This window comes from Protopterus annectens, chromosome 14.part0 (genome assembly GCF_019279795.1).
Source record: "Protopterus annectens isolate FY-2018-M chromosome 14.part0, PAN1.0, whole genome shotgun sequence".
NCBI classification, from domain to species: Eukaryota; Metazoa; Chordata; order Ceratodontiformes; family Protopteridae; genus Protopterus; species Protopterus annectens.
Window position 1 is genome coordinate 541,020,154 of NC_056748.1, and position 24,196 is coordinate 541,044,349.

The following is a 24,196-nucleotide window of genomic DNA, read 5'->3' on the forward strand; positions in this document are numbered from 1 at the left end:
TCTAATGCCTATATTTATCCTGGTCTTAATGATAATGTTTCCATAGCTAATGTTTTGAGATTACGATCTTATGTAGTGTGAAAGTATGTGATGTGCAAATGTATTTGTTGTTTATTTTGTGTTTACTTTACATAATACCTTTATTCATAGTTGTTTCTTTAAGAATGTATTTTGGCTATAATGGTTGTTTTATTCAACATTATGCTTTTTTAAATGTTGATTGGTTGTTTAAGTCATGTGATGAAGTTTGGAGGGGTATTTAATTGTATATTTTTTAAAATGTTCAATTTCTGATGAAGTCTGTGATATGTTCCTGATGAAAGCGCTCAAATAATTTTGAATAGAATAAAATCCGTCATTTTTTAAACTGTGGTTGGTTCCATGTTTCTTAGTCTGCATTCATACTGTTTTTAATAGTTCTTCTGTGTCAGTTCTTAGTTTGTTAAGATGTCTCTTTCAGCTGTGAATGCTGGACTAAGTTTCCAACTGCTGTGTACACCTGAAGAGTTTGCAGCCAACATAAGTTTGTTTACTCAGCTTGTTCAGCCAATGTCTCCACAGGTTTAGGACCTGGCTGCTCATGCGAACAGGGATGATATTGCTTGTACTCAGTCTTCCACTATTTCTTCAGGGAAAAGGCCAGTTAATAATGATAAATATAATTTACGTACTAATGGTTCATCAGGAATACAAAGATATTGTAACAAACAGAATTGTACTATTAATGAGAGCACTTTGAGCATGATATCTTGGTTGAATCAAACATTATATTTTAACTGCAGTCCTTCCAGAGAATTTGGTCCCCTTCAGCAATCCATTGATACCTTAGAAAGTAAGGTAATGAAAATTAGAAAGCTTCAAATTGAGAACAACTACTTTCGTGAATGCATTAATGTGTAGTAGGGTACCAAAGGGTCTTTGACATTGGAAGTTTCCTAACGGGCTGATTACTAATTCCCCTCTGCATTGTGAACTTCTTGACCTATTTGATTGGTAGGGTGTGAGTTGTTAGAGGTGCTAGTTAAGCACGATCAGAAGACAATTGATTTATTAATGGAGGAAGCTACGGGTTTGGAAGATGTTATCCTTAATTATTTATTTGATAACCATAGGGACAGATACAATAATATATTTTGTGCAATTGATAAGACAGTCTTGGCTATTAAAGCCAGGAAAGAAAGAAAGTTTGAATGGGACAGACTAGATACTATGAAAGGTCTTGCTTATCCAAAGCCTAGTGTATTGGCTGGCCTTCACCATAATGAATGTTTTTTAACCACTGATGTGCAGTATTCTAATGATGTAGCTGATGAGGAGCTTCCCCCTTTAGATCAGAACCTTCCAAGGTGATCAGAGAGGATACAAAAAAATTAAAACATCAGCAGGTGCAGCAGAACCAATCCAGGACAGAGAATGGATCCCATTGAAAATGGAACATAGGGAATATGGTTTATTGCAATACAAGGAATTGAGTCTGTTTCCTTTTGCTGATGAGACTGAACTGTTTGGTTGGTGATGACTTTGGCCCGATTATATCTTCAAACAAAAAAGATGACTTTAAAGTTTACAATTATACTGACAAAAGTTATGGTACTGTACATGATGAATTAATGTGAAAGGTTTTACATTTTTTCCTGCTATGAGGTCTAGAATTGATGATTTGATTATTGACCTTAAAGTTTTAATTGTGTTTAAAACTATTGTTTAATAATAAAACCATGACATTTGTTCCTAATCGTTTTTGTAAAAGCAGTACATCCCCCTCCCCCCTTGCTATGCCCGAGGTGTTTTTTTTTTAATTTAGGGCTTTTTTCCAAGCCAATCCTGGCAATAAGATGGGTAATCTTTTAGACACCAAATATGAACTCTTCAGGAAATTAAGCCAGGACAAGAAAATAAGGGTAACGAAACCAGACAAGACAGGGGCTAGTCATCATGAATAATACAGACTATTTATTTTATTTATTTATTTTACATTTGTTGGCCAGGATTGTCTGACTGAGCTGAAGAGCCCTTTTTCAGCAGAGGCCCGGGGAGAAAAGCTCCAACATATTATACAATTTTCATTATAAATTAGCATTGAACAGCAATGTTACAGGATTATTACAAGGCATTAAGTAGCAATACAATGTTATACAGTGTCAATAATCAGGAGTATATTTCAAGATGTATAAAAATAAATATGTTAGTAAGATGAATATAATTTTTTGGGGTAAGTGGTTACAAAAACCCAGTTTTATCATAATGTAGTTGCATGAAGACAAGACAATTACAATAGAATGTTTCTCTGGGGCAATTTACTTAATAGATTTTAGAAGACAGTAGAAAGAGTAGTCATGGAAGATTAGAGAGAGCTTGTGAGAAGAGTGAGTTAAGGGCAGAAAGTAGATTAAGGTATGAGAAGTAGGGGGTGTTTAAGGAGGCAGAATGCAGTGCCAGAACCAGTGACTTTAAAAGTGCTCTTTGGTGGCTGTCTTAAATTGTTTTGGAGGGTGATAGTTGTACATGTTGTGTCCAACTTTAGACTTGGGTTTGTAGATTTGTAGTAGGTCTTGGTTAGAACTTCGAAGAGATCTGGAGGGAGAATAATGGGAGATGAGAGGGGATAGTGCTGAGCAGTAGGAAGGCTGGTATAGCATAGAATTGGTGATCTGGACTGAGAGAGAAGAAGCTGGTGGGGTAATTCAAGCCAGTTTAGGTGTGTTAGAGAGAGACAGTGATGGGATTTGTAGGTTTGTTGGGCAGCAAATCTAGCAACCTTGTTGTAGGGAGATTTGAGTTTGGTCAGGAGTGCTGAGTTAAGATTTGTGAGAATTTGAGAATTGTACGTTAGACTGGGTAGAAAGTAGGTAAGAGAGAGAGTAATCTTGGCTTCAGTGGTAAGGAATGTCTTGTTACAGTAAAGGAGCCCTAGTTTTGAATGAGTCGTATTGATACAGTTATTAACATGTAAGAGGGGGGAGGTTGGCATAATGGTTAAGGTGTTTTACAAACACAAGGTGCAGGGATTGATTCTGTCATGGGATAAAAATGGCTAGGTTTAAAATGGCCCACAATGGCAGTTAGCCTAGTACTAATCTATGAATCTATGAATCTATGAAGTCAAATTTAAGATGATCATTGATGATTCCACCTAAGAGCTTAGTGCTGGATTCTACCTGAATGGGAGTGTTATTAAGGGACTGTATGGAGAAGGAACATTTTCGGTAGGAAGCGTTACAACTTTTTTTTTAAGGTTAAGAATGAGCTGGTTGTTGGAGAGCCATGTTTCAATTAAGTTAATAGATGCCTGAGTAGCTGAGAAGAGCTTAGAGGGAGAGCTGGCTGTGGTGATGACAGCAGAGTCATCTGCGTATTGCACTAAAAATGACTGAGGACAGGAGGTATAGAGTTGATTAGTAAAGATATTAAAAATTTGAGCAGAATTAATGATTTTTTATTTGATTGTGATTTATACAAAGAAACTTCTTTGAATTATGTACATATTTCTTCACTGATTGATTGGTTATTAAAAGATATGTTAGATCAGGAGCAAATTAATGATGACCAATGCAATTTTTTACATGTTAAATTGCCTGTTGTGCCCTCAGTTTTTCTCTTCCCTAAGATTCATAAAGATTTGAAAGACCCCAGTCATGATGTATATCATTAATGCATAAAAATTAAAAACACACCCCCTTGATAAACTCATTGGTTTAAAGTTAAAAAATGTTTTGGAAGGGTTGGAGCCTATTTTCAAGGATTCCTGGGACTTTCTTTTAAAACTTAAAAAGGTGAGATTCTGTGAGAATTTGATTTTTGAAACAGTGGATGTTATAAATCCTTTTAATGTTATACCGCACAATATTAGTTTATGTTGGTTCCATGATTTTCTAGTAGAGTCTACTAAATTTACTAACAATGAGATCAATGTTTTAGATAATTTAATGGATCTAGTGTTAAAAAACAATTTTGAGTATTAGGTGGGCATTATTTCTTACAAAAAAAGGACATTGCTATAGGGGCAGTTTTTCTAAGGTTATCATGCTACAGGGAGAAAAGAAATATGTGTTTGGTATGTTTAACCCACTGGCCTGGGAAATGTATGTTCAGTTCTTGGATGATGGGTTTATCATCTGGAAAATTTACATGGAAGAGTTTGATTCTTTTATTGGTTATTTAAACCAAACGGCATCCTTTTTAAGATTCACTTTAGTGCATAGCTATACAGATATTTCTTATTTGGATGTACATATTTCAAAAGATACAATTAATAAGGTGCAGATTTGCAATTAATGACATTGCAGTAGCACAGCAGTTGTGTTGTTGCCTCTCAGTATGAGGTTTTCTGATTTAACTCTTGGCTGGGGTGCCTTCTGTTCAGAGTCTGCATGTCCTCCCTGTATTCATGTGGGTTTCCTCCCACATTGCAAAAACATGCATTTCTCCCTGGGCCTCCACTGAAAATTGTCTTTGTCCCAAGTTGGACTTTCCCGGTAAACAAATGTTAAATAAGAAATAAATAAGAAATTAGTAAGTAACATTTATAGGAAGTCTACTTATTTAAATAGTCTTTTACATTATAATAGTAATCACATTGAACATCAAAAGAAAGGGGGTTATTAAGGGACAATTCATGCGGTTAACTAGGATGGTTACAGAGGATGACATCTTCCAGTCTGAAGCCCTGGTTTTAGTTGACGTGTTTGATTCTCAGGGTTACCCCCATATTATGGTACAAAAAGTTTTGTCTGAGGTTATTCATAAAAGGCAAGGAGGCCAATAGGGGCCCTTACATAGACTGGATGAGCATGATGATTTGAATTTTTTATGTAACAGGGTGAGTAGAGATAAGGATTTTTCCCTTTCTTTTGTCAGAACATACACTGTCGATCATACCCATATATATGAGATTTTGAAGATTATGTGGAAATCATAGGCAATGCTCCCTGTCTCATCTTCAGAAAAGGTAGATATTTTAAACAGTTTTTAGAGGTGATTAATGATGATGGTCATTCATCTTATTCTAAAAAAGGGGGACTTTTAGATGTGTTTTTGTAATCAATGCAAATATATGTTAGTCAAAGATGAGGTGAAAGTGAATGGAGTTTTAATTAAAACTAGTTTTCATTGCAATTGTAATCCTGTTGGCATTATTTATATAGCACTTTGCAACCAATGTAAGTGTTTTTGTGTGGGTAAAACCCAAAGAAAATTTAAAAAACATTTATGAGCATGTCCTAGTCATTATGAAGCTTAATAAAAATAATTCACTTGCGAAGCATGTTATCAATTGCACTGGGCACAGTTTTGGTTTCGCGGGATTGATATGATCTATAAGAACCCTAGGGGAGCCATGGAATGATTTAATTGAATTTAAGGCACTGAAGTTGGAGATTAGATTGAATGCCTATATTTATCCTGGTCTTAATGATAAAGTTTCCATAGTTAGTGCTTTGAGATTACAATCTTATGTAGTATGAAAGTATTTGATGTACAAAAGCATTTGTTGTTTGTTCTGTATTTACTTTATATAATACCATTATTCATAACTGTTTGTTTAAGAATATACTTTGGCTATAATGCTTGTTTTATTCAACATTATGCTTTTTTAAATGTTGATTGGTTGTTTAAGTCATGTGATGACATTTGGAGGGGTATTTAATGGTGTTTTTTTTAAATGCTCAATTTCTGATGAAGTCTGTGATATATTCCTGATGAAAGTGCTCAAATAATTTTGAATAGAATAAAAATCCATTATTGTTTACACTGCAGTTGGTTCTGTGTTTCTTAGTCCACATTTGTTCTGTTTTAAATAGTTATTAGTTTTTGAAGCATACGCCACCTACTGTACAAGCAGAAACAGGGTCACACCATTCAGTGCATCCCCCAGTATACATTTCACTAGGTGACACTATGGTTAGAAGTATGGTCAGTATGGACCATAGTTCTACAACAGTGGTCAAGTGAGTGAAAAAAAAAATAAAGCCATCTTCTGCATATAATAAGCAAAATTTCATATCAGTTCAGGAGAGAAAGGACATTTTTACACTGTCTGTCATCTAAATAACTCTTTCCTGACTTGTTTATATATATATATATATATATATATATATATATATATATATATATATATATATATATATGTTTATATATATAACATTTCCCCATTCAGTGGCCAGCCTCATGATCTCCAGCAACATTGTTTTCAGTTGATGAATTGCCATATCACATTGCTCAATTGGTCTTCTATATTCTTTGTGGCTTTACAACATTCACCAAATATGGATGACACCACCCACTTCATGTACCCTGGTGTTTGACTTTCTCAGTGCATTTTTGCTTTCACTTACAGCAACAGACCAAAACAAGCAAACATCTGTGAAATCTCACACTCCCTATCATCTAAAGCTACAGTACAATGGCACGCTGTTATCTTAGCTGAAATATATCCTGTCATAATACCAGCAGTATTGCAAAGAAAAATTGTCCAACAAAATACTTTTGACGTCATAACATTTTTCCTTGCTGAGAACATCACTACAGCATTCCTCAAAAAGCTAAGCTGGTGGTGCTGCGGTAACATTGTCACCTCACAGTAAGACGTTATCCTGTTCGATTCTCAGCTAAAGCGTCTTCTGTGTGGACACATGAGTGAATGGGCGTACCTTCGTTGAAGGTTGTGCATCAGGCCTGGCAAGCCGGTATGTAAAAATCTACTGCCAATCATTAGCGGACCGGAGTTCCGCTGTGGCGACCCTTAACCAGGAAAAGCCGAAAGATACAACAACAACAACCAGTTATGTCATGGAGAGAGCCGCTGTTAACCTCCCTGTTGTCTGGACTTCTGAAACTCAGCTTGTACCTGTATTTTGAAGGCATGCCATCTCCAGTGCTTTTCTGCTACTACCTCTGGTGAGGTGCAAGTGAATCCCCTGCAGTGAGACATCCTCGGAGTAAGTGCTGTAACAGCTTTGACTTCTCCTTGACACTAGCTTTGAAAACCTGAAACTGTCTTTCTCTCATCCATACACCAGCTATTAGAGTTTATGCAGTTAAAGTCACAGCTGCTACAGTACCTCACAGACCAGGGTAAATTCTGCTGCTGCTCTGCCTAGTTCTCAGCTATATAATCAGCCAATCATCAGTACTTTACTCCCACTGACTTTGGAAGCATTTCTTATTGCCCCTGTAAGCACTTAATCTCCCCACCAGAGGGCAGTTTGTAGCTTTTGACTGACCTGAAAATCATCCCGCTCTTTTATTCCTCTGCCTTACTGTCCATTCACTCCATAGATAACTACTTTTGAACACATATCTGCCAGTAGTGTCATTTTACTTATGCTATTATCAGTATTCTCTCAACAGAGGTTTCCCTTGACCTGCATACGTCATTCATTAACTAGTAAGAAACTATGGACAGTTACACTTTTGAACTGCTTTCAAGCAAGTTTGTAAATAATATGTTCCTATCATGCACACATTACTTGATCTAACATCTCTTGTGTACAGTTAGCTTTTTAAACCTCTTATTAATGTGCATCCAAATAATGTTTTCTGATCAAATTATTTATAAACTGTTTTCCTCAATTAAGTTTGTATGATGTCTGAACTAAATCCATTTAGGATCAGTGCATTACACAGTTAAAACAATAAATAAGCAAGTATAAGTAAGTATAATAATAAGCAAGTAAGTAAATAATAAACTGACCACCGTAGGCTGAATTTCATTAAGTCTATCCTCTCTGATCTCTTTACTTCATCCCTTAGATTGGAAACATATTGGGCAGGATTCAATAAACCCTCCACAGCTCGCTAAAGTCATACGCACATGATAGCATGCTGATTTGTATTCAGTAAGTGGCTCTACACAGTGTGTAGAGCTGCACAAACAGGGTAAACATCCTGGCATGCTAACTACTGCATAAGCAGCTGAACTGTATGCTAATCAACCAATCCAAGATAGATGGGCTATTTAACAAGCTATAAAGCAATCATTTACACTTAGTGTAGCCATTTGCCTTGTATTCCAAAACCTATTGGACTACAACCACAGAAACTACACTGGAGGGAAAGACTGTTAGGGGCTGCTGCTCTTCTGCATTTGTATGTGCAATGGGCGCAAGTCTATGAAGCTGCTGATGATAGACCTCGGGCAAGGAGAAGAGGGGTATTTAGACCCTGTTTAACTTTTTTGTTTGAGGTGGAAATAGTAGGGCACTATCGGGAGGTTAGAGACACATCCCAGGAACTCTGCAACCTCTGCCATTCTCAACTGAGACCAAGAGCAAACTGAGGTGGACCAATACCTATGAAGACCAAGGTATGTGTAGGACTCTGAAATGTTCCCGTAGTTAATATTCTGAGACACACAGGGGACCTGCTGGGAGTGCCACAGGCATTGCCATCCAGGATCCTACACCAATTCCTGAATGATATGCTACAGCATGCCAGTGACTGCATATATATCCCCCATACCCCTAAGGACAGAACTAGAACTATACAGGATTTCTATCCCATAGCATACTTTCCTGAAGTCTTGGGTAACATAGACTGCATGGACATTGAGATCAAAGCACCACTTGGAGAACAGAAAATTGTATAGCTCATCAGAAAGGGGTTCCACTCCATTAACTGCCAGGTCATGTATAATGCTAAGGGAATCATTCTGAATGTGTGTGTGTTGAAACCCTGGCAGTTACCACAACTCCTATATCTGGCACAACTCACAACTCTACCACAGGTTTTCAAGGGTGATATCCCACAAGGCTTCTTAATGGGGAATCAAGGGGATGCACTCAAACCATGACTGATGATGCTCATCAGAAATGCACAAATTCCCATATAGGAATGCTATTATGAGTTACATATCAAGCAAGAAATATCATAGAGCATGTTTTTGGGCTTCTGAAGTCATGGTTTCAATGCCTAGATACATCAAGGGGTGCTGTGCAGTAAGATCCCAGTACTTGTGCCAAAATTATCACACTCTGTGCTAAACTACACAATATCATCCTGTGGAAACAGCTGCAATAGGAACACCAAGGGCGAGGAGCAAATGTTCCATCACCACTGGTAAGGCCACCACATCAACATACAGGTGAAGAGTCAGAGCGAGAACCGCCAGCTGCTGTGGGTGTAGGTATATGTAGATGTGCACAATATGACCTTGCCTTTACCAAGAGGCAATAGACAGCATGCATGCTGACCTAAGGGGTACAGCTTTCATTCTATACACATATATACTGATGCCAGGCAATGCTCACAACCTTTAGTTACCCATGTAATGAATGTGTACTGCTAGCAACAGACAGAGTCAGCCCGAATGACAGCATTTGTTACTGCAGGACTATCAAGGTAAATGTTGAACCTGTAAAAGAAATGTGTAAAAACATGAATGAATGACTGAATGAATGGCAGATACCTGCATACTGCTACTTAAAAATGTACCTAAGTAGAGTTTGTGTGAGTTGTCCAGCAATGACATCAATTTGTGACATGATTGACTTTTATGTAATATATATTTATGCAGTTTATCAGCTAACATGACTCATACATCTAAATACCCAGTATAGAAAAAGCAGTCCAAACTACTTATCCCGACATAAGCATGACTGCTATATCAATGATTTCAAGGTAGGGATTATGACACTAAAATGTTGTAATACATCAGAAATAATGTCCAAATAGCGCAGATAAATATCTTAAGGACTCAGTTAGCTATTTACCTTGTGCATCAGAATATATATACATATATATATATATGTGTATATATATATATATATATATATATCCCCAAATCAAAAAGATAGAAACAAGGTGATGGCACAGTTATCAGCATTTGCACAAGATGGAGGTTGGAGGGGGGGGTGTGAGGTCAAGGATGACACCAAAAGAGTGAGTGTGTGTCTGAGTAAGAAACACAGGGAGGCAGAAATGTAGTTAATATCAAATGGCCACTGAGACAGAATGACCTGTAATCCTCATTAATGTCTCATGTAGCTGGTGTGTGTGTTTGTGTGTGTGTGTGTGTGTGTGTGTGTGTGTGTGTGTGTGTGTGTGTGTGTGTGTGTGTGTGTGTGTGTCTGTGTGTCTGTGTGTGTGTGTGTGTGTGTGTGTGTGTGTGTGTGTGTGTGTGTGTGTCTGTATGAACACTCAATGTGAAATGTATGTTTGTGAGTGTCTGCATGAACACAACCAAGCTCTGGCTAGCACTATGTCATGGCATGTCAGGCATGTGTGAGCCATGCATGGTTGAGGTTCGTTGTTGTCAGCCTCAACTGAGAGAACTGGCTCTGCCAGGAGTTGAACTGGCATGCCCTTGCCCATGATCAGATGTGATGGTGCTACTTGAATGTGAGCGATGTCTAATGGATGAGATTTCCTCAAACCTACTTCCAGGTCCACGACCCTTCAGCCTACCACATCTGGGTGTGGACATCTCAAACACTGACAGAGCAGTGGGATCAGATACACACAGCCATGTTGGCTAACACCAGATGAAGTTGCAGCCCTTCAGCCACATGGATACTGTCCCCTTCCCAGCAAATGTTCCATCACAGACACTGACCATTCCATTGCGGCATTCATCTGATGCACTGAATCAGCCACACAGTGGAAGCAGTCATGCATGCCAGCTTGTGCCACATCTAGAACCCTAAGCATGTCCTCAGAGGTGCTAGTGGAATGTTTCTGTGCCTCCATGATGGCCCTAAACATACATTGAGTGGCACATTATGACACACCAGCATCAGGAAGAAGGCAGACAACAGACCTTCTCTGATCATCCCTACCAGCCCTCCTAAGTGACACCTCAGCCACATGTTGGCTATGTCAAGAGTCAACTGACACTGAAGCGGCAGTAACCACATTATCCTGATCAACAGCATCAACCTCAACCTGTCCGCTATCTGAGAGTTCAGTGAAGTGATTATGCATAGGCATAATCACTGTGTCTGAAGGAAATCCAGGGGATGTGTGAATCAAAACCTCAGTGTCAGATTCAACATCTGACCTCTCCAATTCTGCCTCCATTTGAGCACCATCATCATCATAGCCTACCGATACTCCAGCATCAGGTGGTAGCAGGCCTACACTTCCACTGTCAGGATCACATGTGATAATAAAGAAGAAACACAAGAATGAAATTACTACTTCCATAAATATTAACCCAAAATATCTGAACAAAAAGTAATATGGTTTGTACAATTGCAAATGCTACAGCAATAGAGGCATTCACTATACACATCTCACACATAGAGATAATATATATCTAAATAATGCTTAGTAAGAACAAAAGTAATAAAATTGCTTACCATGTGCAGATGCCTCAACACTTTGCAGGGAGGATGAGCCTGGAAGAAATTAAGCAATGAAAGGACGGCAATCAATCATCACAATGAGAATAACACAGAGACAGTGAATACACAATCATCTATATGCCCAGTAAGAAATAGCGCTAACTGAAACTTATCTGAGCCGTCCACCCACACTGATGTCTACTGAACAACTGTCTTGTATAACTATATGACATCAATAGGTACAGATAGAGAAAACATGTATCACAAGCAGGAGCAGCCAAATTATGTTTTAGGCTGCAAGCCAATATAATGTTTCTGTATATAAGCTTACCTGAAATCTGCTCCTGGGACATATAGTCTCACAGCCACATGAGCACTGACATCAAGCACAGAATGTGCAGGCTCCCCTGAACTGTCAGGATCTCTGATAGTGGACAGGAGCTCCTCATTTGGTGTCAGTGTTGGCTCAGTAGCAAGACCACCCATGGAACTAGTTGTTCTTGGGCAACTGCAGCTGTAGCTGTACTTCTCTGTGCTGATGAAATCATATCAGTGGCCCTATACTGCACCTGATCATATCTGTGGGCGCAACCACCAATTGCATTCACATCTGCAATTAACTGGTTCCAAATCTACCTTCTGTTAACCATATCACCCATGGTCCCTCTCAAGTAGGAAGGCTCCATGCTGCCTCAGAGCCTGGATGATGACCTCATTCTCAGTGTCAAGGAAAATGTTTTTTCATGGATTTGTAGGGTTGGGTGGTATAATCCTTTGTGATGTAAAACAGAGAAGGATAAAACACATTAATATCACATAAGTAATGTATTTCTTCACTAGTACAACAGAATGTTAAGTGTCTCACCCGGGTCTATATCATAACATCGAAGTACTCTAACATTGAATGTTATTATATCGAACCCTAAACACCAAAGTGTGAAAACATCGAACAGTCAGAATAGCAATTTTTTTCCCAGGGAAAAAATTCGCTATTCTGAGAAACATACACACAGCACAAACACACACAAAAAACAGCCATCCACACACATACATTTAAAATCCTACACCTAAACTAAACTTTATGTAGAGTACTAGCTATCCACTTACCTTAACCTAACCCTAACCCTAAGGTCCGTCACTATCGCACACTCACCTCACCCGCGCCCTAACCCTAACTCACCTAACCCGCCCCCTAACCCTAACCTACACACAATCCCACACTTACCTGACCCCGCGCCCTAACACTAACATCCACACAACATCACACTTACCTGACCCGCTCCCTAACCCTAACTCACCTAACATGCCCCCTAACCCTAACCTACACACAATCGCACACTTACCTGAACCCGACCTGTAACGCTCCAACATATCGAATGCTGAAAACAGCAAAGCCACATCAACGGCCCACCGAATTCTTTCCCTGGGAAAGAATTAGATGTCCTGCACCTTCACTGTTTTCAGCGTTCGACATTACAGGTTTGATATTATAACATTCGATGTTAGAGAACTTCGATGTTATAATATAGACCCATCTCCCCCACCTCTGCCTCCTACACAAACGAAGGTTTGTACAAACAAAGGAATACCCATACGTAAAATATATGTTTTCCACAAACTTAAACTGTCTATGCATTTTCAACAGAAAGCCAGTTGAAACACACTTCTCATTCAGGACAACAGAACAGCAGGTGCCCACCCCCAGGTACACAAAACTAACGTTTGTACCAAACAAGGAACATCACATAAGTAATGTATGTATGTATGTTTTCCTCAAAATTATCAGGCTGTCTACACATTTTCAACAGAAAAGCACTTGAAACATACTTCTCATTTAGGAAAATGGAATGGTAGGTTGCACCCCCCATACACTCCCCCCAAAAAAATGTAATGGCCTGTAGAGGCCCCCATTCTGTCAAAATTCACATAGCGAAGAGTGAAAAGTAATGTCATTGGTTACTGGATGATAATTACCATTGCTGAATAATAAAGAAGTCAAATTATGAATGCCAGACAATTTTTACTACACCTGCCACTCATGTGGATGTTTCCTTGGACCATCTGAGAAGCATAATACCAGTGTCAGTGACAAGTAAAGTACATTTTTCTCTAATAACATATGAAATTGGAAAAGCAAATGTTATGAACATAGTTATGCTGAAAGTATAACATGTCTATCTCACAAATATAAATGCCTGCCAAAACTGACTATGCCAACAGTGAAGTATAAGAAGTGCATACAAATAAAACTTTATTTTTCTCCTCACTATATAAATACATTTCTAACAATTTACAAAATCTAAAATGTCTTTGAGTAATAAAAGTATACCATAGCAAAATAATGGCTTTTCTACAGAAAAATAACCTTCAAACAAATACCGATCTTCTGTTTTGTACAAATACACAAGTCTCCTCACCTTCAGGTTCACTACTCACACGGTTACCTTTTTATAGTATAGATTTAACTTGTTGAGCACTGTGAAGATGTAAATGAGGTGTGAACTCATTAGAATTATTGAATTCCAAACTTCTGACTTCATGTAGCATGTGTAAACATAGTGTAGGCTCTACACCATTGTTAGGTGATAATGGCTTGCAACTGTGAATGATTAGTGTGAAACAGAAGGAAAACACAACAGTAATTCAGACACCCTTCCCTGCAGTGGGTGTATCAGTGAAGATACACTTATGAAGTGTGTAACTAACTTCAGTGAAATTTTAAATAAAGAAAAACACCACACCTTTATATTTTTGTCCATAACAGCACACGTCTCCTGCCTTTGATGAAAACTGTTGCCCACTGTTACATATTTTTATTACACATTGAAAGTAAAATTATAGTAAAAGCACTACAGACTGCATGTCTGACAGTAAAGTAGAGCTAAGGGAAAATTAACCAAAGTACAAAGAGAAGACTGAGCTACATTTCTGCAAATATATTTATAAATGGCTGTACGATCACTCATTGCACTAAATATGTTAACTACACTTGTACAACCAACTGAAAATGTAAAAGTGTATGAACTGTTAATACTGGATATGAAATGTGAATTGCTTGTATGCATATGATTTGACTAGTGTCACAAAGCTTTTGTCTGTAGCAAAGAGAGATAACCCACTATAACTGTGTTTTGTAAGTACAGTGGTCTGATGGCTGAAATCCACAGCTGTTTCACTTTTTTTGACTTTACCATTTGTGTGGTGCATGGCTTAGCATTAACTGCCTAAAAATTAAAACTTTAATGTCAGTTGCCTTATGAAGACCAGGCACTCTCAGCAGCATTGCACAGTGGTCAGCAACATGGATGGTAATGACTGCAAAATTCCACCTGATACCCAACCCCCTATGTAGGACAAGGTGTATATCTGTTGAGCTACACATGAGAGAAGATGGGTAAAATGGGGTTAGAGTCCCACAGTAGTTATTGTTACTGTGGAATTTTCATAATGATTAAATATACAAGTAATATATGTTCACTGTTGTCTTTTATATTTGAGCCTTGCCTACCTGTGCACAAACAGGTTCACTATTTAAGGAAAAATAGTGTAAGATTTAATTTGGTTTGACTTCTTTTCTGCAAACAGGCTCAGTGATGAGGAGAGGTCATCAGTATTCTGGATAGTACTGAGTGGGCAAAATACACCTACTCCCTATTGTTTGCTGTGTAACCAGGTGTAAGTACAAAGATTTCATGGTTAGAGTACAAATGAGCCAGGGTTCTAATCCAGCACAATCCACTTTTTAGTTTTTGTGTCTCACTGTAGTTTTTTAAAAAAAACTGTAATTATAAAGGTAATACTAAATACTAATAGCTATGTATTGCCACACACTTATTCTGTGGCAAATGAGGAAATATCCTCTATATCGAAATGTATGCATTCTTTTTTTATACAAGTTTGAATCCCACCTTGTACAAATTACTTTTATCAGTGATTAAATCCCAACAAATTATGTGCCATTTCATCCCATTGATCCCTCCAAAATCATGGCTTAAAAGCCAAGTCATTTAGCATTTCAGTGTTGACCATTGGACATAGTGTGACCAGGTATAGCAGCACACAGTTAATGGCAAATGTCACATTATGCTTGCTGTTGCATAAACTCCCTTCCTCATTATTTGTTAATGTTTTTCTTCGCTTACCATCATGCAAACATGGTTGGCATGGTTGTGTGTGTTTGCGCATTGGTCATGAAACGTGATACCACAATTTGCCTGGAAATCACTTGTACTATTGTTGGAGGACCTTTAAAGACATGACAGGAGATGTGAAGGATAGTGCCAAATTCATGGCACAGAGGTGGGGTGTGAAGGAGTCAAAAATATTAGTTGCACTCTCGTGAAGTGCAAAATATGAAGCCTGCTGTAGGGGGACCATACTGGGCCTCAGTATAAGGCTGAGGCTTGGAACAGTCTAGTCAAGGCTGCCTCCAGTGAGACTGGCATACTGCATACCAGGGAGCAGTGCAGGTGTCATTACAGTGGCCTGAAATGACATAAGCAGGCACAACTTGACCAATGCAGCTGGATGAGTTCAGAACTGCTGACATCCCACAGTTGTGTAAGTATACAGACAAAGCAACTAAAAATAATATGGAATGGTATACATAGTCAGGACTGGTATACATTGTCAGGACTGGTATGCATAATGCTTTCATGTCTCTTTTTCTGTCCTTTATTTTACAGCTGCACAGGAAATATTAGCGAACAAGGGAGCACATTCTGAGAGATTGGAGAGACTTAGAGAGGCAAGGGGTATGTATGCATCACAAATGAACATAATTGTATTAAATATATTGGGATTCTCCAGATCAATAGCAACTTAAGCATGCAGAACTAAACTGTAACAGCAAGCATGCATGCTTTCTTCTGTAGCTCATGGTAATTGAACTATGTTAGTGCAATACTGTATTCAAATGATGTAGATCTAATTCCCATAAGTAACCTATGTATGCACATTCAAAAAATATCATTTTTAAATTTTAATTGCAGCGATGTTGGCTTTAATGCCATGTTATTAAATTAATCTGTAGTATCTTTAAAAAACATAAATGGAATATCAGCATATTCCAAGGGTCACTTGTAACAATTCACAATCCTTTTTTTGGGATTGGGAAAGCTGCATAGCTAGTATAGTAATAAGAGTGTATTTTTTGTAATAAAGCATGAATGTGACACATAATGGTTCTAATCATCTCTTTTCTTTTTGGTCTCACCCCTACCTTTTATCCCTTTTTTTTTCTAAATGAAAACACACTGTTCTGATGTCATACCTTTCTGCCAGCAAACCAAATGCCTTTCAGCATAGGGAGTTAGACCAACCACTGCATCTCAGCCTGTCAACCATCCACCTTTGATCTTCCCTCTGCTTGTCACCCCATTTCACCACTGTCCTATTACACTCATTTTCACTCCTTTAATCCGGTCAAAAAATAGAATCACCCACTACACACGTGGGCAGAAATGGGCCATAAAAAAGCCTTCATCTTTTTGTCTACAGCATTTGCATGCAGTTTGGCACCGATGCTGAGCAGTAGTATATGGCTCTATATGTCCTGTGTCAAAGCCTGGTGAGTTTTTGCCATCGGCCGTACTAGTCCGGTTATCTACATGCAGTGCTGCTGAAACTTGCTGCACTAAAGGAACACAGAGTTAAAGATGATTAAAGGCGCTACCTTGAAACAGTCCATAACAGTTCTTTAGACTGCTGAATATAACAGAATACAATCCTTTGTGGAGCGTTAACATAATTCACTTGACCTGAAGATTTTTTTCCAATAGCATCAAGGATTCGATTCAAATGCATCTTACATCACTTCTTAGTGTGATGTTATATGCGTATGGCATGTTTAATCACCCACATCTTAAAATTTGACACAGTTGTCACAGGATATATTGAATACTGGCTAAAAGTGAGTATTTGAAGTGACATCCATCTCCACAACTATCACATAGTTGTCCAACCTTGTTCTGCTTGTCATAATCCTGTTGTCCTTCTCCTAACCCTTCTATAGCCCTATGTCAGTTACTTTATGCTACAGAGCATGGCAACATAATAATTAGAACAGACCAAAAACATGTCCTTGAATGTAGCATTACACCAAACATATGTGCATGTTCATCGCTCCTCGTATTCATCCCTTCACTCCCACCCCTCTTTATGTGTGTGTTATCTATTAAGCTGATGGACATACACATCATCTCATCTTTTTTGCATACTGACATGATTCTGATGATGGGTAATACAAACATGTTACCTTGATTCAATAGTTTACCAGTGCTCCTGTAATGTGCAAGGTTTAAACATCTGCTGTTGGATTCCCTTTGTGTCATGTTCACGTGATGCTGGATGAAATGTTCATCAAATCAGGTGTGTAAACTATCCTTATTGTGAAGAAGCATACTACATACACTTTTCAGGATATTTGGTCTTACACAAATAGTTATCATATCTGCTGAGTCATAGTAATCATTTCAAGAGATGTACCACCCCTTATCATTTTTTAGAAAGCTGTACACACAATTAACTTGTGATTTGTATTGAGGCCTGCAAAACAGCTGCTAATTATACAACTGTATCGAGATAGGGGTTTACTATTACATTTCTGAAAATCACTTGGTCAAGTGATGACTTAAAAAAATACTGAAAAAAAATAAAAACATCGCCTTAGCAAAATGAAAACGGTAATGTCGACATATCCATATTCGACATTGTCGACATTACCTCATGTACCTTGCATTCCATTGATTTCCAACCAATGTTTTGCAGGGGACAAGCGCCCTGCACCCCCACAATACCTCCTGCTACAAATTCCAAGATTGCACTACAGTGGGGAAAGGGGTACATTTCCCGATCCCCACTGTAGTGCAATCCCCAAGTAGAATGTCGACCTCAAAACAGTGAATGCACACTAGCATTCACTGTTGTGCACTCGACCATTTTCTTTTTGGCATTATGAGAACTGGAAAACAACCTTTTGACCATCTCAGTCTAAGTGACTGTCATTCAAAAATGTGATTGTAAACCTGAGATAGGCATTACTAATAAAATATGGGGAATGCACATACTTTACTGTAGTCACTGATAGTCACATCTGCAGTCCTGATCATATTTACTTAGCTAATGCCAGCCTGACACCATTTGCAAAAAAACAAAAAAAAAAAGAACAATCTGGATTTGAACCCTGCTTCACTTGTGCTTTGCCCAGAAGCTTACTGCTCGTACACACTGTGCCACAGAGAAAGCTAGGCCAGCTCTTACACACTGTACAACAGAGAAAAACAGGTGTATTTTCCACACTCAGTACTATGCAGTGTACTGATGGCCACACTTCACTGCTGAGCCTGTTTGCAAGAAGGAAGGTGAACCAAGTTAAATCTTACACTTTTTCCTTAAGTTAGAGCCATATTTGCTTTGTGCTTAACATTGTGCAAGCAAGAAAGGCAATGGCTACTGTGATTAATGTAATAAAACTTTTGCCATAACATATCAAATATAGACTTCAGTATGAACATCACAGTATCTGTCAACAATTTCTCCCATAATATATCCTGCAAACTACTCCACAAGTTCAAGTTTATTTCATGAAATGTGAATCATGTATGTGCTAACACTTTGCCATCATCCAGACAAATTAATTTCTCGGAGATACACTCTGCAAAGAGGTGTTTAACATGCCTTATTCTGGTTACTGGGCTGTTATTTTCAATTACATGGAAAGGCATATATAAACACAAGAGTAGGGCAGGGACATATGTGCTTGACTGAATACATACTTTCTGATATTCATGTGTGCCCTGCAGCAATGCACTTGCAAATGATATATCAATACTTGGGCCACTGTCAATCAGACTACAGAAATACAGAGCATAACTGCATTGTTACATTTGGTGTAGGTTTATACTGACACTGGACATTGATCATCCATAATCATATCACATTGATATTGTCAGCAAATTTTATTATTGTGAACATCACTTCCAAAGTGTGTGTATGTGTGTGTGTGTGTGTGTGTGTGTGTGTGTGTGTGTGTGTGTGTGTGTGTTATCTATACAATATCCTGAGAAACAGGTACATGTATTGCTCAGATCTGCAAGATGCATTCATGACAGCTTCTTTCATATAGGTTATTAGGATGAATTTAAATGTATTTTTGCAGATTGCAATCATACATTCATGTCCCAAGTCCTGTCTTTTCACACAGGTCTCATAACAGCATATTGTTACCTGCAACATTATGATGATGACATACTCTGTAAATTGTACTGTGACAATGATAAAATCAGATGTCTGCAATGCCATAAGTGTTAAATACTGTGTTGTCTAGTTTGGGTAACTGGTTAGGTAGGGGATCAAATCAGACAAAAGTTCACTCTGGAGTGTGTCTGTATGTCTGAGTGTATGTGTGTGCTTGTGTAAGCAGTCAGAAGAGCTTCACTGCAGGCCCTGCTGCCTTTATTCATGAATCATTCAGAAAATACTTTTACACTGGTGCAGGACTCCACAGCAATTTCATACAACCCTCACACCATCATCTTCTCACCATACACTGATGATGTCATCCTCTATAAAGTGCACTCTAACAGTGGTAAACTCAGTCTTGTGTTGTGACACTAGCATTAAGTACTATGTTTTCTAGCTTGTGTAAGCAGATAGGTCAGTGACAGTGGTAAATGCAGAGTTGTGCTGTAACACTAGCATTAAGTACTGTGTTTTCTAGCCTGTGTAAGCAGAGGGTTCTATTCACACAGCAATCAAATTGAGTGCATGTGTGTGGGATTATTTAACTATCAGTCTGGAGAAAATGTTACACCAGAATGTGAGTCCACATCTGTATTGCACAATCCTCCCAACATAATATACTCAGCATACACTGATGCTGACATCCCCTATAAAATGCACTTTGACACAGTTGAAGTCTGACTTCCATAGTGGCACTAGCATTGTGTCATGTTCTCTAGCTTATGTAAACAGATAATAAGGGATTCTGATAGCACAGCAGTCAACGTCTGTGTGAGTTCATTCAACTATGAGTCTGAAGGCAATTTTACACCTGGATGGGAATCCACATCTATGTCACAGTCCTGCCAACATCTTTTTCCCAGCATACACTGAAGATGTCATCCCCTATCAAATGCAGTCTGGGAGTATTAAACTCAGATGCCTGTAGTGGTGCTAGTTTTGCATTGTATAGTATCCAGCTATATACCTACACAGATTCTCTGAATCTGATCTCAATAAATTGTTGAGTGTTTGTGTGTGTGTGTGGGGGGGGGGGGGATGACTGGTTAATGGTATAGTATGGTCACTGTATGATGTTTTGAATTTCTTTTCATTTGACTTCCACTCAGGAGAATATTGTGCATTATCCCATGAATCCAGCATCTCCTATTCCTTCTGTCCACATATCCTTTCTGCAGAATACAGATGATATCATCAGCTCAAAGATGCTTCAACTCATTGTGAAGCAGAGCCACTACATTACTCTGGGCAAGCCATCTACAGACCACTGGATGTATGATTGCTAATTCTGTCATGAGATGGTATACATGTCACATATGGGTAGAGGCAGTCTATAATAAAATCAAACACATACACACATATGTACATACACATACTATCTTTCCTCACATAGATATAGCAATTTTAAATGGTATAACAATGGATAGGGTTTTATGTGCTCTTGACTGTTAGCCTAGTAATGCCTTATGATCATCTGAAGATTGCACATATCAGTGTTATTATCCACATGTGCTGTGTTGATGTGTGGATGTAAAATAGACCTACAACAGTGTATTCCAATCTGGGATTTGAGCTACTGTATTAATGCCTGCTGCTGCCATTTGTTTACATGTTCCTTCCATAACAGCTGTAGTAACATGCCTCATGAGGACTATTGACACAGAATGATGCTATATATATGTTTGCCTTACTAAAGCATGTGTTTTTGTAGTGGAGTAAACCAACGTTCTGCAGAGTTCTCATTCAGCCATCACAGTGACAGCTGGAGTATGGCACAGGTGTGCATGCATATACCTAGCATCTGGAAAAGTTATCTGACATGCAGCAATATTATGTCATACTGATTACATGGGTGCATACACCTGGGTTCATCCACATGTTGTAATCCTATTATAAACTCAAAAATATAACATGTTCAGATTTACTTTCAACATTGAGGAATTCATTGTGTGCACAATTGTGCTGTTATTCACAAGGATTATTCAGGATCATAGGAGGATACTAGGCTAATGGCCCTGGGGTCCTTACAAGCCTAGCCAAGAGTTTATCCCCAAAAAAGAAACCTCAGTCAGCACTTGTCACCCCTGTCAATGAGGGACACAGGTAGAGCCCCTGGGATAAATGTGTGGTTTCCCATCCACTCATCAAGGTTGCACTTGAAGAGGGTCAGCGAGGTACTCTGTTTGACATGTTTGGGAAGTTTATTTCAGAGATGGAGCAGCCTCTGGAAGACAAACCTGTCTCTCCTGCAGGTTTTGTTAGTGCTGCATATTAGATTTAGGCCTTTCGAGTGGGTAAGTTAGACTTACAGATATGGAGCATCTCTAGTAGGGCAGGGTCCAATATTGCCTTGTCGGTGAGACACAGATCACCTCTGAGCAATCTATATGAGTGATAATGATTTGAGCCTGTCTGCATAGGACAGGTGTTGGGGGCCATGGATTTTCTTTGCAAAGTATTTCAATGCCTTTTTCAGTTAGTAAAGGTGTTTGGTGAGGTACATACCAAATGGGGCATTATACTCAATTATTGGTCTAATGAGGGAGGAGTACAGAGAGGTAATACCCTCCTTTTTTCTGGATGTAATCCCTTTACTTATGAGATGAACCAAGTAAAAGGCTTTTCTTGCCACTGCCGCCACATGATGGTCTAATGTGAGATTGTTGTCAACCTGAGTACCCAGGTCTCTCACCATGGGATGTGTGTTTTGGGGGTTGCTGTTGATGTGATAATCAGTAGGGGCCATGTTTTTGCTGAATGGTATGATAATACATTTTTTGCATTTAACTTAAGGCCATGACTTTGGCACCATTCATTTGTTGCTGTGAGACCATCTTGCAGTATGTTAACATCATTTGGGGAGTCAATGACAGCACCCAACTTACAGTCATCCACAAACTTGGTTAATCACAGGCTCTTTGTCTTTGCCTGGACCTCTGAGAAGTAGATGCCCAGCAGTAGGAGTCCCAGGACAGATCCCTGAGGAACACCAGTAGTGATGGGTTTGCTGTCAGAGGTACAGGCACCTATTTTGAGCTTGTGGGTCTTATCTGTGAGCCAGTTGGCAACTCACCTGATGAGACAGGGATTTACACCAAGTTGTGTTAGCTTTTCAATAATGCCTGAGTGGGGGATTGTGTCAAAGATCTTGGCCAAGTCAAGGTAAGCTATATGTACTAACTTTCTCTCATCCAGGGCCTTGGTGACAGTCTCAAAGAAGAAGTCAATCAGGTTCAACAGGAAAGATCTGCTCTTGACAAATCTGAATTGGATGGGGTCAAGTCTTTAGAGATTGGCTTTGTCCTTGTTTATGAGATCCATAATAATACACTCCATGGCTTTACAGATCAGACATGTCATGCTAATGGGGCGATAGTTTACTGGGTCAGTAGTGACACCATCTTTGTGGAAGGAGATGAAAATGACAGTTCTCTACTCTGCTGGAATGAAGCCTGTACTTAGGCTGTGGTTGAATAGGGTGCTCAAAGATGAAGCTAGTTCTTGCTGGAGATGGTGCAGAATACAGCCTGGGATACTATCAGGTCCCATGGAAACTATGTTCTTTGCCTTGGATAGGGCCTTTAACACTTGATCTATGGAGATGTGAGGTGTGGGAAAAGAATCGGAAATGTCAAATGGGCCTTTGTGGGGATGGGGGTGGAGTTTGTGGTGAACCTATTAGCTTGCAGGTCGGCTAAGTCAAGAGGATAAGTATAAATGGTACTGTTAAGTACTAATTTGGAACAAACCTGGGCTTTTCCATGGAGGTTCCTGACATAACTGAAGAAAGCTTTCTGGTTTCCCTTTGTTTCAGAGGCTAGTTTCAATTCATAATTAGCTTTCGAGGTTTTCACTAGTGATCTAATTTGCTTGTTGAGGCTGAGGATGGAATTTTTACAATTGGAATTTGTTCCTTTTTACCCTTGGACAACAGTTTATTCTTTTTGTTGTAAAGCCTGTTGATAGAAGATGTCTTCCAGACATGTTAGTGTTTCCTTGAGGAGCAAGTTTTAGTTCTCTTGGACATGGCTGAGTCCATGCAGTTGTACAGGTGCTTGTATACTGCATTGGCATACTGTTCAGCATAGTTGTCTGCCTTCTCTGAGGGGGATGGTGGTGTGAAGCTACTGATACCCTCCCTTTGGAGGTTATAGTCAGCATTTAAGAAGTTCTTAGCCTGGTTACAGCTTGGGGGGGGGGGGGTAGAGACTTTGAATGAGACAGACCAATGATCTGATCTCACCAAGGAAGAACGTACTATGGGTGTGGTGCAGCGGTCACCCATATTGGGGAGAACCAAATCCAGAATGTTTTCTCCCCTAGTGGGGATGAGACAAGCTGGCTAGTGTATTAGAATTAATGAAGTTAAGGAATTGTTGGGTGAGTGCATTAGTGCAGGAATAGTTCACCCAGTCTATGGTGGTGTAGTTGAAGTCACCAAGGATCAGGGTTTTAGGGGGTTTCTTGATGGAGATCCACAGAAGAATTTGTGTCTTTAACTGTTCTGCATGCACTACATCCACAACAGTTGTAATGTGTCTATACATTGTGTCAGGACTGTCATGCACATATTTCCAGTGATACAGATACAGGGATATGATGTACAAATGATGTAATGGCATGAAATAGGTTGGGCTGTATGACTGTGTTAACAGTTTCACTGTGTTTCTTGTGGT